This window comes from Dasypus novemcinctus, chromosome 1 (genome assembly GCF_030445035.2).
Source record: "Dasypus novemcinctus isolate mDasNov1 chromosome 1, mDasNov1.1.hap2, whole genome shotgun sequence".
NCBI lineage: Eukaryota > Metazoa > Chordata > Mammalia > Cingulata > Dasypodidae > Dasypus > Dasypus novemcinctus.
Window position 1 is genome coordinate 174,790,108 of NC_080673.1, and position 15,766 is coordinate 174,805,873.

A 15,766-nucleotide genomic window follows, 5' to 3' on the forward strand; every position below is an offset into this window, starting at 1 on the left:
TCAATCATCAATTAATTGTTGCTAAGACATGGTAGTATATGAAAGCTAGCAAATCCTGTTCCTGAAAACCATTGGTAGACAGATTTTCTACTCATTTCAGTTAATCAGGAAAAAACTATGATGGAAAACAGTTTTATTATCCTGTCATGAAAGGTAGTCCCTGAAAAAAAAGCAAGTAATTTAAGGCTTAATTATGGGGAAAAAATGAAAATTCCCTTTATGGAGCAGAGATGAAAACATAAACTGAGAGTCTGTCTTTTTTTTTTCCTCAGTGACTGCCAGATAAAACTTCCAATGTAGAATTGAAAACTTACTCAAATAGCCTAAGGAAGTTGGATTCTTGGGAAAATAAAACTATTTTCATGCTCTTTTGGAGTTGTATTTAGCACAGAAGAGGAAGGATAATATATCATCCAGATTAAGATGTAGACAATATGAAGCCTTACCCCAGAACTCATGGGAAACAGAGTATAATCTTTTTGTGGCAGTTATGAATTCAAAAAGAAAAATTGTTTGCAAACTGGTCTGTTCCTCTGGGTATGATAATCTTTGATTGAATTAGATTCAGATAAGATGTGTTGGATTAAATTATGTTAAGATTAGGCTTTGATTTGACTATGTCAGTACAGTGTAATTCAGTTTGAGTCCCTGCCCCTTTCAAAGGATATATAAAAGACACTCAGTCAAGGACATATATATAAGTAGATACACAGAGAAGACTAAATACACAGAGGACTAAAGAGTGCTCCATAGATATGGAAGTGGAATGAACCTTGATCCTGAGGCCCTGGGTAGAAAGATGAGCTGTTTGCCTGAAAGTTTACAGCTGACCTTGTGAAGAAACCAGAGCAGCTGAGCCTGGACAGAAATGAGCCCTCCAGTCTAGAGCTAAGATTAGAAGAAGCTAGGCCCATAGAGTCTTAAGAGGGAAGAGGAAGGCTGAACCCTCACAGATATCACTGGCCATCTTGCTTCAAAACATGGCAAGAGAATTTGATAAGGAAGTAACATTGAGTTGGACGCCTAAGGGTCTTGTAACTATAAACTTTTATACCAAATAAACATCCTTTATAAAAAGCCAACAGATTTCTGGTACTTTGCATCAGCACCCTTTGGCTGACTAATATACTTTTGAACATTTTGAAGTTGATTTTATCAAGAAAATTTGTTGGATTATGTCCAAAGCCTTTTCTGTATCAAGATGATCACGTGGTCTTCCACTTTGATTTGTTAATATGGTGTATTACATTCATTGATTTTCTTCTGTTGAATCACACTTGCATACCTGGGATAAAATCCATTTATTTGTCATGTAAATTCTTTTAACTTGCTATTAGCGTCAATTTGAAAGTATTTTGTTGAACATTTTTTAATATATATTTATTAGAGAAATCAGTCTGTAATTATCTTTCCTGTAGTATCTAGCATTAAAATTAGGAGATGTTGGCTTTGTAATATGAGTTGCATAGTGTTCCCTCCTGGTGGTAGTTTTGGGGGTTTTGTGGCCCCCAGAAAATTCAGATCTTACATGAATCCATTCCTATTGTAGTGAATCTATTGCTGGTGGGAGCTTTTCTTTACTCTCTCCTTTAAGTACCTTTCATTAGAACTGGTCTAGGATGAGTCTTAATCCACTTACTATAGTCCTTTATAAACAAAATGAATGCAGAGGGAAGTTTCTGCAGAGAGAGAGAGAGGAACTCCCAGAAGCTGAAAGAGAAAGTACTGGAAGCCAAACCTGAAATCAAAGAAAACCTGGAGAGAATACAACCAGATCAAAGTAAAAGCCAGGGGAGCTGAAGAATGCTGGAGGACCTGTAAACTGAAAGCAAAAATACCCAGGGGAGAAAGGAGAGAAAGCAAATGCCACCATTGTGTTCTGTGATATGACAGGAGTCCTGGGTTGCCAGGAGTCATGCTTTCACAGAGAGAGCTTTAACTGATGTCTTGATTTGGATATTTTTCTCAACCTCAAAACTGTACATTTGTCAGTTAATAAATCCATATTGTAAAAGCCATCTGTGGGTTCTCTCTGCCTAGAGGAGCCTGCACCAAAACTTGGTGTGTATTTCTGTCTTTCTCTTCCATTACTCAGCAAGCTCTGTTCTTTCAGCCATTTCTCATAAATTACTAAAAAAAAAAAAAAAAAAAAGCCATCTATGGTAGTTTGGTATAGTTTATGTATTCCAAATTAGATATTGGATTATGTTTGTCATCTGGTTGGTTCCTCTGGGTGTGTTAGATGGTATTAGGCCCAGAGGTTTCACTTTTACATTATTAAATCAAGATTAGGCCTTTTATTTGACCATGACATTAGAGATACTAGGTTTAAGACCCACCTACAGCTAGCCTACAGCTATGGGCTTTATAAACAGATCCTCAATCAAAGACAGGGAAGAAAGAGAAAACAGAGTTGAGTTTAGTTTTTGACACTGGAGCCCCAGGGAGAGAGGCAAGCCATTCACGTGATAGTTCACATCTGGCCTTGTGGAGAAAGCAGATCAGCTAGCCTGGAAAGAGATGAGCCCTGGGAAGGGAGACAGTCTTAAGCCATCCTACAACTGAGAATGGAAGAAGCTAGGACCATGGAACCTTAAGAGAAAGGAGGAAGGCTGAACCTTCACTGACATAGGGTAACATCTTGCATCAACATGTGGCAACAGACATTGGGTGAGAAAGTACCTCTTATGGTACCTTGAGTTGGACTCTTTAGGGCCTGGTAACTGGAAGCTTCCACCCCAAATAAATAAACTTTATTAAAGCCAACAGAGTTCTGTTACTTTACATCAGAACCCCTTTGGCTGACTGATACAGAATTTGGTACAAGGAGGGGGCATTGCTTTTGCAATTACCAATCTGCTGGAAAGGTTTTATAAATGGGTAAGGGGTATTTATTGGACAAATTGTTAGATTCTTGATAGAAAAGGCCTAGATCATTATGAAGAGACTGTTGATAGGAATATGGATGCTAAAGACAATTTTTATGAGGCCTTAGAAATAAATGATGAAACTATTATTTGAAACTGGAGAAAAGGTGATGTGTGTTTTAAAGTTGCAGAGAACTTAGCAAGATTGACTCCTGATGTTATATGGAATGGAGAATTTGAAAATGGTGAGCCTGGGCATTTAGCTGAATAACTTTCCAAAACAAACTCAGAGAATGCAGCTTGGCTTCTCCTTGCAGATTATAAGAAAACCATAGATGAGAGAGGTAAGCTGAGAACTGAATTATTTTACACAAAAAAACCCAGAAATTGATTCCGGAAATTCTAAGCACCTGGAAATCAAGTCCACAGATGATAGTGCACCATTTGAGGAATTAAGTAAACTTGGAATTTATAAGTCAGGATTGAAAATGCAGTTATCCAGGAGGGACTTATGGAAAGTCTTACTGTCTGATGGCTCCTTACATGCTAAATCAACAAGCTTTTTCAGAGAGCTGTATGAACAAAACCACTGTCAGACTGAACTAAGAAGGACTGATGGGAGAGATGGAAGGGAAAATGGCTTTAAAGGGAGAACCATGGAAAGTGAGATCTGGAATTGAGACATCTCCTTCGGCCAAGAGAGGAACCCCACCCATGTGCACAGAGAGGGTGAGTTTATGCCAGCAGTTGAAGAGGGTAGATATTCCAACCTGATGTTCAGGGAGAGTTTTGCTGCCCCAAGTTACACAGAGGATGGAGCACATTCCCCAAGTGTTCAGGAGAATAAGATCCATATCCCATAGGTCTGAGAGTGGTAGGTCTACTCACCATAGATTAGGGAAGGCCAGGTCACCAATTCAGTGTTCAGAGACAATTGGGCCTGTAATCCAGAGATTGGGGAGAATGTTGCCTCCACTCTCTGTTCTGAGGGGGTTGAGACTCTATCCCAAAGATTGGGTAAAGCATGGCTATTATCCCAACACATCTGGAGGATGAGGTCTGGAACTTGGTTGCCACCCACGTGTGTGATAAGAATGGAACAAAGAAAATGATCGTTGGGCAAGGCTTTTGAAAGGGTTGGTCCCCATGAGGCCCTAGGGAGAAGAAACCATCTTCTTGGGAAAGACGCTTAGACTTTAAAATCTAATGAAGTATTCCCAGAAATGTTATGGACTAGTGATTAATGTTTCCCTCCCAATTTCTCCTTATGCTAATGCAAATATTTATCTTTTTTCTGTCCCTTTTTATATTGGAAGCAGATAAATGGTGGCAAGTCCCAGAGGTCTACAGCCAGGCATGATTTTGCCCCAAACAAACTATATTTCTTTAAACTGATTGTAATATGATTTGTTAGTTAGCATTGTTACTGATTTAAGAGTTTGTGCATTTGTTTTTTTTAATATTGTAATGTCTCTTTTTTATCCTGTGTGTTCAGAAGTAATATCTCTCCCCCCCCATTTCTTATTTTATTTATTTATATATTTTGTCTTTTTTTCTTTGTGCATCCAGCTAAGGGTTTGTCAATTTTCTTGATGTTCTTGAGAACCAGTTTTTGGTTTAGTCAATTCTTTCTATTGTTTTTTTGTTTTGTTTTATTTTGCTTTTGTTTTGTTCTCAATTTCATTTATTTTTGCTCTAATCTTTGTTATTTCTTTCCTTTTACTTGCTTCAGTTTTAATTGCTTTTATTTTTCTAGTTCTTCCAGGTGTACAGTCAAGACTTGAGATTTAGCTCATTGTTATTTAATGTAGATGTTTAGGGCTATAAATTCTCTTTTCAATTTTGTCTTTGCTGCATCTCTTAAGTTTTGATATGCTTTGTTCCTGGCATCATTCATCTTGAGATATTTATTGCTTTATATTGCAATTTCTTCTTTGACCCACTGAATTTTAAAAAGTGTGTTGTTTAACCTCCATATATTTGTGCGTTTTTCTGGTTCTATGCCTATTATTCTTTTCCAGCTGCATTCTATTATAATCAGAGAAAGTATTTTGTATAATTTCAATCTATTTACATTTATTGAGAAATGTTTTGTGATCAGACATGTGGATTATGCTGGAGAAAGATCCATGAGTACTTGAGAATAATGTATACCCCTGCTGTTTCACAGTACAATATTCTGTGTATATCTGTTAGGTCTAGTTCAAGTTTTCTGTTTCCTTATTGATCTTCTATGTAGATGTTCTACTGTTGATGAGAGTGGTGTATTGAAACCTCCAATTATTAGTGTAGAGAAATCTTTTTCTTCCTTAAGTTTTGCCATTGTTTGCATCATATATTTTGTGGCACACTGGTTAGATGCCTAAATATTTATGATTGTTATTTCTTCTTGGTGGATTGCCCCCTTTATTAATGTATAATGTCCTTTTTTGCTTACTACCATCTTGCTTTTAAAGTCTATTTTGACTGATAGAGCTATACCAGATCTTTTTTGGTTACTCTCTGCATGAAGTATCTTTTTTGCCCCCTTTATTAATATATAATATGTCCTTCTTTGTTGCTTACAACCATTTTGCTTTTAAAGTTTATTTTGACTGAGAGAGCTATACCAGATCTTATTTAGTTACTCTCTGCATGAAATATCTTTTTTGCAACATGTCACTTTAAGCCTACGTATATCCTAGGGTCTAATGTGAGTCTTTTTTTTAAAATCCATTCTTTCAGTCTCTGTCACTGGGTTGGGTAATTTAATCCATTCACATTTTTAAATATTTTTTTTAATTTTAAAAAGATACTTAGATTGCACAACATGTTACACAAAAAAATGTAAGAGATTCCCATATGCTCCACTCCCCACACCTCCTACCCTTCCTCACATTAACAATTTCTTTCATTAATGTGGTACATTCATTGCAATTGATGAACACATTTGGAGCACTGCCACTAAGTATGGATTACAGTTTACATTGCAGTTTCCACTCCCTTCCACTAAATTCTGTAGGTTATGGCAGGATTTATAATGGCCAGTATCTGTCATTGTGATGTCATTCAGAACAATTCCAAGTTGTGAAAATGCCCTCATATTGGACCCCTTTTTCCCTCTCTCTGACTTCAGCACCACCAGTGGCCACTGTCTCCACATCAATGATATAATTTCTTCCATTGCTAAAATCACAACTAGTCTTTAGTAGAATATCAGTAAATCCACTCTAGTCCATATTTTATTCCCCAATCCTGACATTTCTGGGATGGTGATTCCCACTCCACATCTAACTGAGAGGGGTCCTCGAACACATATGATTGATTGATGGGATTCTTTTGCTTGCAGTTGTAGACTCTCTCATTTCCTTAGTATGGTGGTTTTTCTGGTGAGTCCAATGAACTCAAGAGTAGGTGTTGCAACTCTACTGAGTCTCATGGCCCAGTTGGCACAATCCATTAATATTTAATCTTATTCCTGAAGGCATTATTTACTTCCACATTTTATCTTTTTGCTAACATGTGCCATATCTTAGTTTTGTCTGTCTTTTTACGCTTTTAATTACCCTATCTGATATTATTCATTTTTACACTCTTCTCCAAACCTCTCCCTCCATTTTTTTTCCCTTTCAAGATGCTGAGCTCCCCATAATATTTCTTATAGGACCAGCATCTTGTTAATGAATTGTCTTAGTTTCTATTTATCTATGAATATTTTAAAGCCACTATCTTTTTTAAATGACAGTTTTGCTGGATAAAGAATTCTTGGCTAGCAGTTTTTTCTCTCAATATCTCAAATATAGCATACCACTATCTTCTCACCTCCACAGCTTCTGATGAGAAATCTATACTATATCTTATTGAATATCACTTGTATGTGATGGTTCACTTTTCTCTTGCTGCTTTCATAATTCTCTCTTTATCTTTGACACTTGGCATTCTGATTTGTATGAGTCTTAGAGTAGGTTAGTTCAGATTTATTCTGTTCAGAATACCTAGTACATCTTTGATATGGATATACATGGCTTTCATAAGAGTTGAGAAATTTTATGTCATTACTTACTCAAATATTCTCTTTTTTTTTTTTTTTGCCCCTTTTCCCTTCTCTTCTTAATTTGGGACACCCATGAAACATGTTTGTTCACTTCATACTGTCACTTAAATTCCTGGGACACTGGTTAAATTTTTCCATTCTTTTCTCGATCTGTTCTTTTGTATTCTCAATTTCAGATGTCCCATTTTCTAAGTCATTGGTCCTTCCTTCTGCCAGTTTAAATCTGCTCTTGTAGGTCTCCAATGTATTTTTTAGGTGGTACCAGGGATTGAACCCAGGTCTTCACACAAGGGAAACAGGTGCTCAACCACCGATCTATATCTACTCTCCCGTAATGTATTTTAATCTCATTCATTGTGTCTTTCATTTCCATAGGTATTGTGTAAGCATTTGAATGCTTCTTATGCTAACCTGATATTTTCTTAAAATCTTCTATCTCTTTTGCTATGTTTTCCTTCATCTCCTAAAATTGATTTAGGGAATTTGTGGGAACATCTTTGATAAGTTGTTTCAAATCCTGTGTCTCATCTGTCATTTTAATTTCTTCCTTTGACTGAACCATATCTCCCTGTTTCTTAGTATGCCCTGTATTTTTTTACTGATGTCTAAGCATCAGATCATGATTATGAGTTTACTCTGATAGTTAGTTTCTCATGCCTAGGGTTTTATTTTTGATCATCTTTATATTATGGCTCTTCTTTGATTCTAGGTTCAACTTATTCTAGATCTTACAAATGTCCCATGTTTAACTGAACAAAAGAAAGCCAGGGAACCTCTAAAGGGGTTCAAGACAGTTCTAAAAGTCCCAGGAGAGAAGGACAGGAAAGATGCCAAAAGCCTCTCCCCTCCTCAAATTATTGGGGGTACACTTTCAGGTTTTGCCAGAAAATAGTTGTATTCAGAAAAGCTTTCTTTGCAGTGATAGGTAGAAGTGTATTTCCTCCAACCTCTTCCTGGCAGTTTTGAAGCAATGTCCATTGAAATTCCCACTCCGGACTGGCTAGATTCACAATTCAGAGCCAACTGCAGCAACCCAACTGGCTAATCAGAAGCTACATGCAGCCTTCAGCCATGCCCTCCCTTTTACCAGGGAAAAAATATTTGCTCCTCACTCTTCATCAGCAGCAATCAGTACCAGGCTATACTGAGGCAAGTTGTCTTGAGGATAGGGGATGGACACTGTTCCTTGCTACAGAGGTTGTGGACTCAGTTTTTGCTTCAGCCAGCTCCTCTGTCTCCACATCCTGCTCCCTAGTTGATGGTGGACAGAACTTCCCTGGTCTTTCCCAGAACAGGTGTTCTGAACTAGTTCTCCTTTCCTTTTGCATTTTTTAAAGAAAGGTGAGCCCTGTCAGTCTCTATGCTGCCATCTTCCTGGAACTAGCACAGTGAAGTTTGATCTTGTTTTGCCAGTAGGAGATTGCCCTAGTGGTCTTCACTGATTCATGTTTGAGAAATTTTGTATATTCATCCTTTATTTTCAAAAGTAAATATTATATATCAGATATATAGAAGTAGCACTGATAAATGAGTCCTAAACCCTTTTAAATCTCCTAGATACAAGAGGTTATTTATTAGAATTTAGTTGGAGAATTTTAACCAATATCCCAATAAAATTCCATCCACCACCAGTTTTCTTCTTATTCCTGTTACTCTCACTGACACAATTATTTTCTCTAACATAATCTAGGAGTATTTGTGATAGACAAAGACTTGTGTTATTCACAGCTTCATTATTGGTAGAACTGTAACCTTTTGATTAAATTACTTTGGTTAAGGGCCTTTGATTAATGTGTGACCAAGGAGAGGTCTTAACTCTTACTATCATCCTTCATTCAGAGAGGAATAAAAAGTCAGAGATACAGAAAAAAGTTGCAGAGACAGAAAGGAATACAGCAGGTGAGAGAGAAGGTCCAGGGAACCAGAAACTAAAATCAACAGTAAACAGAAGCTGAGAGTAAGCCACATTAGGAAGAAGCTGAAAGCAATGAGCCCAGAAGAGAAGAGAGAGACTCACAGATGCCACCATGTGCCTAGTTGCCCAAAGCAACAGCTTGGGTAGAAAAGATCCTTGATGTTACCTTGATTTGAACACTTTTATGGCTTCAGTACTGTAAGCTTTTAAACTAATAAATCCACATTTATGAACTGAGGTAGGTTGGAGGAAGGAGCAGGCGAAATCAGGAGATTTGCAGGTCTGGGGATAAAATTACAATAGGTGGATATGTTCTTTTGGCAAATAAGGTAGGTGAGAGTTATTGGTGCAGACAATAAGAATGGGTTGATATGTGGGATAGGGTGCACCTGGAGCATATATCTATAGAATATGAAAGTGCTCATCTTGTCATAGTGTGTTATCTCAGTGGGTGGAAACTCACACAATAAATATGAAAATATTAAACTTCCATCTTGGGGAGTCCTGCTATGTTCTCTCAAGAACAGACAGTGCCTATTAAAAGAAAAAAGACCAATATGTCAAGCCATCAATACTATTGCATATAATTATGAACCATAGTCTTTGAAAATTGAAATTTGTGATTACCATAGGTTCCAAAGTAAGGAGGAGGGAAGAATTGCATAGAAGGAACATAGTTCTATGTTTGATGGACATTATATATCCTGCCATAACCCACTGAATGGACTGTGGGAGAGTGTAAACTACAATGAAACTATAATCCACGTGGTACAGCAGTGCTCCAAAATGTATTCACCAAATGCAATAAAGGTGCCACAATGATGAGGGAAATTGTTGATGTGGGAAGAGTGGAGGGGTGGGGAGTGGGGTAAGTGGAAACCTCATATTTTTTTTTTTTTTTTTTTTTTAAGATTTATCTTTATTTATTTAATTCCCCTCCCTTCCCCTGGTTGTCTGTTTTCTGTGTCTTTTTGCTGCGTCTTGTTTTCTTTTGTCCGCTTCTGTTGTCGTCAGCGGCACGGGAAGTGTGGGCGGCGCCATTCCTCGGCAGGCTGCTCCCTCCTTTGCGCTGGGCGGCTCTCCTTATGGGTGCACTCCTTGCGCGTGGGGCTCCCCTACGCAGGGGACACCCCTGTGTAGCACAGCACTCCTTGCGTGCATCAGCACTGCGCATGGGCCAGCTCCACATGGGTCAAGGAGGCCCGGGGCTTGAACCACGGACCTCCCATGTGGTAGACGGACGCCCTAACCACTGGGCCAAAGTCCGTTTCCCAAAACCTCATATTTTTTAATGTAAAATTTGTTGTGATTTATGTATCTTAAAAAAGACAATTTAATAAAAAATATATAAAAGAATTAAGGTAAAAGGAACATAGGGCATTTTTCAGGGCATTGGAATTTTCTGCATGATTTTGCAACGATGGATACAGATCATTTAAAATTTTGTCAAAACCTCTAAATGTATAAGGGCAAAATGTAAGCAATAATGTAAATCACTGACCATGGTAGTAGCAATGCTTCAATATTTGTACATCAATTGTCACTAATGGAGAATGGGAGAGTGGGAGGAGTTTGAGAATATTGGAATCCCCTATATTTTCTATGTGACTTTTCTGTAAAGTAAAGCTTCTTTGAAGATAAGGCAAAAAAATGATATTGGGTTAACATATGGAAGAAATTTCACTGTACATAAAAGAAAACAGATCTTACAGTGATGAAAGACATAATGAAAATGTTTTAATTTAATTTTATTTTAATTTTATATTTTGCAATTGTTTATTATTTTAAATTATTATCATTATTTTATTTTCTTACTACTTTTATTTATTTTTGGCTTTGTTTTGAGGAGTTTTTTGATCACAGAATTGTCACAATTATAGTAGGGGAAAATCGCTGGGGTATACCTAGGACATCAAGAATATATCTTTCCTCTCACCAGCTGATTACAAACTGTAAGAACTTATATGCAAATGAATTAGATAATCTAGATGAAATGAGGAAATTCTTAGCAACATAAACTTAAGCAAAGAGAAAATTTCAACAAAACAATAATTAATCATCAAAATCCTACCAGCAATGAAAATCCCACAACTGGATAGCTTTATAGGGAAATTTTACCAAATATTCCAAGAATAGTTGATAACAATCCTGCTCAACTCTTCCACAAAATTAACTGCAGAGACTACTCCCTAAGTCATTAAAGGAGACCATTATCACCCTAATGCAAATCCCAGACAAAGATACCACTAGAAAAGAAAATTTTAGAACATTATCTCTTATGAGTATAGGTGCAAAAATATTCCACAAAATATTAGCAAACTTAATCCAACAGCACATCAAGTGTGATATATCTCTGGCATGCAAGGTGATTCAACATAAGAAAATCAATTAATGTACTGTATCACATTAACAGAATGAAAGAAAAATACTGCCTGTTCATCTCGGTTGATGCAAATAAGGCATTTAGCATAATCCAACACCCCTTCTTGATGAAAGCATGTAGAAAACTAGGAATATAAGGAAATTTCCTCAACGCAATAAAGGTCATATATGAAAACCCCAGAGCTAAAATTCTACTTAATGATGAAGGACTGAATGTTTTCCCTCTAAGACCAGGAATAAGACAAGGAGGTCAAAAGTCACTGCTATCATTCAATATTGTAATGGAAGATCTTGCCAGAGCAATCATGCAAGGAAAAAAATAAAAAGTATTCAAATTAGAAAGGAAGAAGTGCAACTTTTCTTTGTTGTTTATATACAGAAAATTTAATACAGAAAACCTGTATACAGAAAATCTTGTAAAATCCACAATAAAACTCCCAAACCTAATAAATACATTCAGCAAAGTGGCAGGTTATGAGATCAACACTCAAAAATCAATAGTGTTCTATAGCCAAACACCAAAATATCAAAAGAAGAAATAAAGGAAAATATTCTCTCTACAACAGTAAGTAAAAATAAAAAAAATTAAAAAAAACCACCCAGGAATAAATCTCACCAAGGTTGTAAAAGACTTGTACTTAAAAAAACTATAAAATATTTGTTAAAAGAAATAAAAAAGACTTAAATAAATGGAAGGACACATGTCACGTTCATGTCTTCATAGAAGACTAAGCATTGCTAATATGTCAATTCTACCAAAAGAATTTATAGATGGGACACAATCCCAATCAAAATTCCAACAACCTTCCTTGCAAAAATGGAAACTCAATAATCAAATATATATGAAAGAGTATGGAGTGCTGAATACCTAAAGTTATCTTGTAAAAGAAGAATAAAGCTGGAGGACTCACACGTCCTGATCTTAATTCTTATTGTAAAATCACAGTAATTAAAATATCATGGTACTGGCACAAGTACAGGGATATAGATCAATGGAATTGAATTGAGAGCTAAAAAACTAACCCCCATATTTATGGGAATTAATTTTTTACAAGTGTGCAAAGACCACACAATAGGGAAAGAATATTCAACAAATGGTTCTGGGAAAACAGGATTTTCATTTGTAAATCCAAAATGGATCAAAGACATAAATATAAGTGCCAGAGCCATCAAATTCCTTGAAGAAAACTTAGGGAAGCATCTTCAGGACCCTGTGTTAGGCAATGGTTACTTAGACTTTACACCCAAAGCACAAGTATTGAAAGGAAAAAAAATAGATAAATGGGACCTCATCAAAATTTAAAACTTTGTGCCTCAAAAGACTTTATCATGAAAGCGAAATCACATCCTACTCAGAGGGAGAAAACATTTGGAAACCATATCTCCTACAAAGGTTTAATACATAAAGAAACCCTAAAATTTAATAACAAAATGGCAACCACCCAATCAAAAAAGGGGCACAAGACTTGAATAGGCATTTCTCCAAAGAAGATATACAAATGTCCAAAGAACATATGAAAAGATGCTCAACATTATGCAATTGCAAATCAAAACCACAGTGAGAAACCATTTCACAAACACTAGAATCACTACTCTTAAAAGAAACAGACCCATCTCACCAGCCACCAGGCAAATGACATTAAATTTTCTATAAGATTCACAATGAGAACTTGTTGGAAGAAAGATTGAACCAGACCAGGGAGGCCAGCATGGGGTCATCATCAACACTGGCAGTATGGCTACCTTCAAGGGCCAGGTTGGAAAAGATGAATACCCTGCTTCCAAGGGGGACATATGGGCATGACAGTACCTGTTGCTCAAGATCTGGTTCCCATAGTCATCCAGGTGATGACCATTGCTCCAGTCCTGCTTGACACCCCTCTGCTGACCAGTCTCCCAGACAAAGTGCATAATTTCTTGGCCATTCTGGTGCCCTTCCTTAACCAACTGGGTAAACCTGCTGAGAATGATAATCTGGTACAGCCTGCCATTGAGCACCCAGTTGTCAATGGAGAGGCCATTCAGCCTGATTGGGCCATCTCCATGCAGCTTCGAAAGGTGAGGGCACAGGGCAGACATACTCCTCTGCCTTACCTTCTCCCAGGCTGCTAACTACCAGTTTGGAAGGAAGACAAGTTACCATATTGTATGTCTGCTCATCAATTACCATCTGTACTAAATAAAGTCTATATTTCTTACAAAGAAAAGAAGAAAGAAACAGAATATTATAAAAGTTGGAGAGGATGAATAGAAATAAGAACATTCATTCATTGCTGGTGGCAAAGTAAAATGGTGCAGGCACTGTAGAAGGGAGTTTGGCAGTTCCTTAGAGGTTCAGTATAGAATACCATAAGCCTCAGCAATCCTAATACTATGTATTTACCCCAAAGAATTGAGACCAGGGAGTCAAATATATATTTGCATAGTGATGCTTCACAGTGGCATTATTCACAAGTGCCAGAAGAAGGAAGCAACCCATGTGTCCATTAAACCAATGAATGGATAAACAATATAAATGCAGTAGACTATTATAGAGTTATCAAAATGAATGAAGTTCTGGTACATGCAATAACATGGATGAACTTTGAAGACATCATGCTAAGTGAAATAAGCCAGACACAAAAGGACAAATATTATATGGACTCATTGAAAAGAAAGAAGTAGAATTAGCAAATCTCATAGATTCAGATTCTAGATTATTGGTTACCAGGGGATGGGGTAGGGATAGGGAATAGGGAGTTCTGGCTTAAAAAGTAGAGTTCCTATTTGGTATTTTGGAATTCTTTTGGTAGTGAATGGTGCTGATGGTTACATGACATTGTGAACATAATTAAGAGCAATGAAATATTTCTCTAAATTTGGTAGAAAGGGGAAATATTAGGTTTTATATGATATTGTGAACATAATTAAGAGCAAGGAAATATTTCTCTAAATGTTGTAGAAGTGGAAATATTACCGTATAGTATGGTAATAGAAAACTAACTAAAATAAAATTCCATAGAGCTGCACAATATAAACAGAGAACCATGGCCTAAATTTAATATTATAATTTTTAAAATGTGTTTACATCAATTTTAACAAATGGGCCACACCACTGTAATTGTGTTAATAATTGTGTGGTATATGGAAATCTTGTACATGATCTATGATTGTTCTGTAAAACCACAGCTTTTCTAATAAAAAGTAGCATTTTTATTTATGTAAATAAACTGTATTTACCTTAACTCAGTAACAAATATATTTATTTTGATTCTCCCCAGAAATGATTGCCATATATATATGCAAAAGATAATGAAATTACTGTGAATGGTATATAGTAGTTTGGTATTATTTATAAATTCCAAAAATAGATATAGGCTTGATTAAATTATTATTAGGGCTTTGATTGAGCCACATTAGTAGGAGCTTGAGTCCCTACCCCTTTGGTGGCAGGGGCTCACAGATTTGAGCTGCAGCCCAGGAAGTAAGCACACAAAGGAGCAAAGCATCAGAGCATAGAAAGAATTGAGACCTGAGGAGAGAGACGGAGCCAGTCACCTGATAGTCTACAGCTGGTGTTGTGGAGAGAGTGGGGCCACTGAGCCAGGAAAGAAACAAGTCCTGGGTAGAGAAGAACTCAGGAAGTCTGGACCTTCACAGACATCTCCTGCCATCTTGCTCCAACATGTGGCCAATGGCTTTGGGTGAGAAAGCACCTCTTATGGTTCCTTGAGTTGCACTCTTTAATCAACCAATTTCTGGTATTTTGTTTCAGCACCCCTTTAGCTGACTAATATATAATCCAAAGAAAAAAGTTAGTGATGTGTTTGCTATGTACATATAGTATTCAATAAATAATATATTTATTTTACAAATTTGTACAATCACTAAAAAGAGTAAATCATCTTTCCTTTTTCTATTGGTTATTAAAGCAGAACTTGAACCACATTGTGACTCCCTCTAAGGCATTTGTTTTAAATTGATAAAAATTCTATTTTAAAAAATTAAGTATATGTTAATTAGCATAAATCAGGTAATAAATTATATTTTTTAGAAAATATACACATGGCATTAAGGATATTAAACCAAATTATTAAAGTACAATATCTATAATATTTGGTAACCAGGATGAAACCTGATAAAATTAAATAATAACAAAACATATATCTGCTTTTATACATGTATAGCACTAAATTTAACTTAGTGGAAAAGGTAACATGTTCAATAAACTGTGCATATACACATATATATGTTTGTAAACACAAGCAGTATTTACTCTTACTGAAAACTAAAGGAATGTAAATTAACATCACTGGATATACATTTATCAGCCAAGAAATTTGAAAGTTCCTGTTTAGTGTTCAGGAAAATTCTTACTTTTTACATACTGCTTCCTGGGATAGAAATTGGCATATTATTTTTGGAAGCAATGTGGCAAATTATTTGAAGAGTGTTTACATAGTCATATCCCTTATACCAGTACTTTATACATATGGAAATAGCCACAAATTAAGATAATTATTTTAAACTAAGACATTTATTCAAAGCAATAAATACATTGAATACTTCATAGAGCTTAAAATAAGTTTA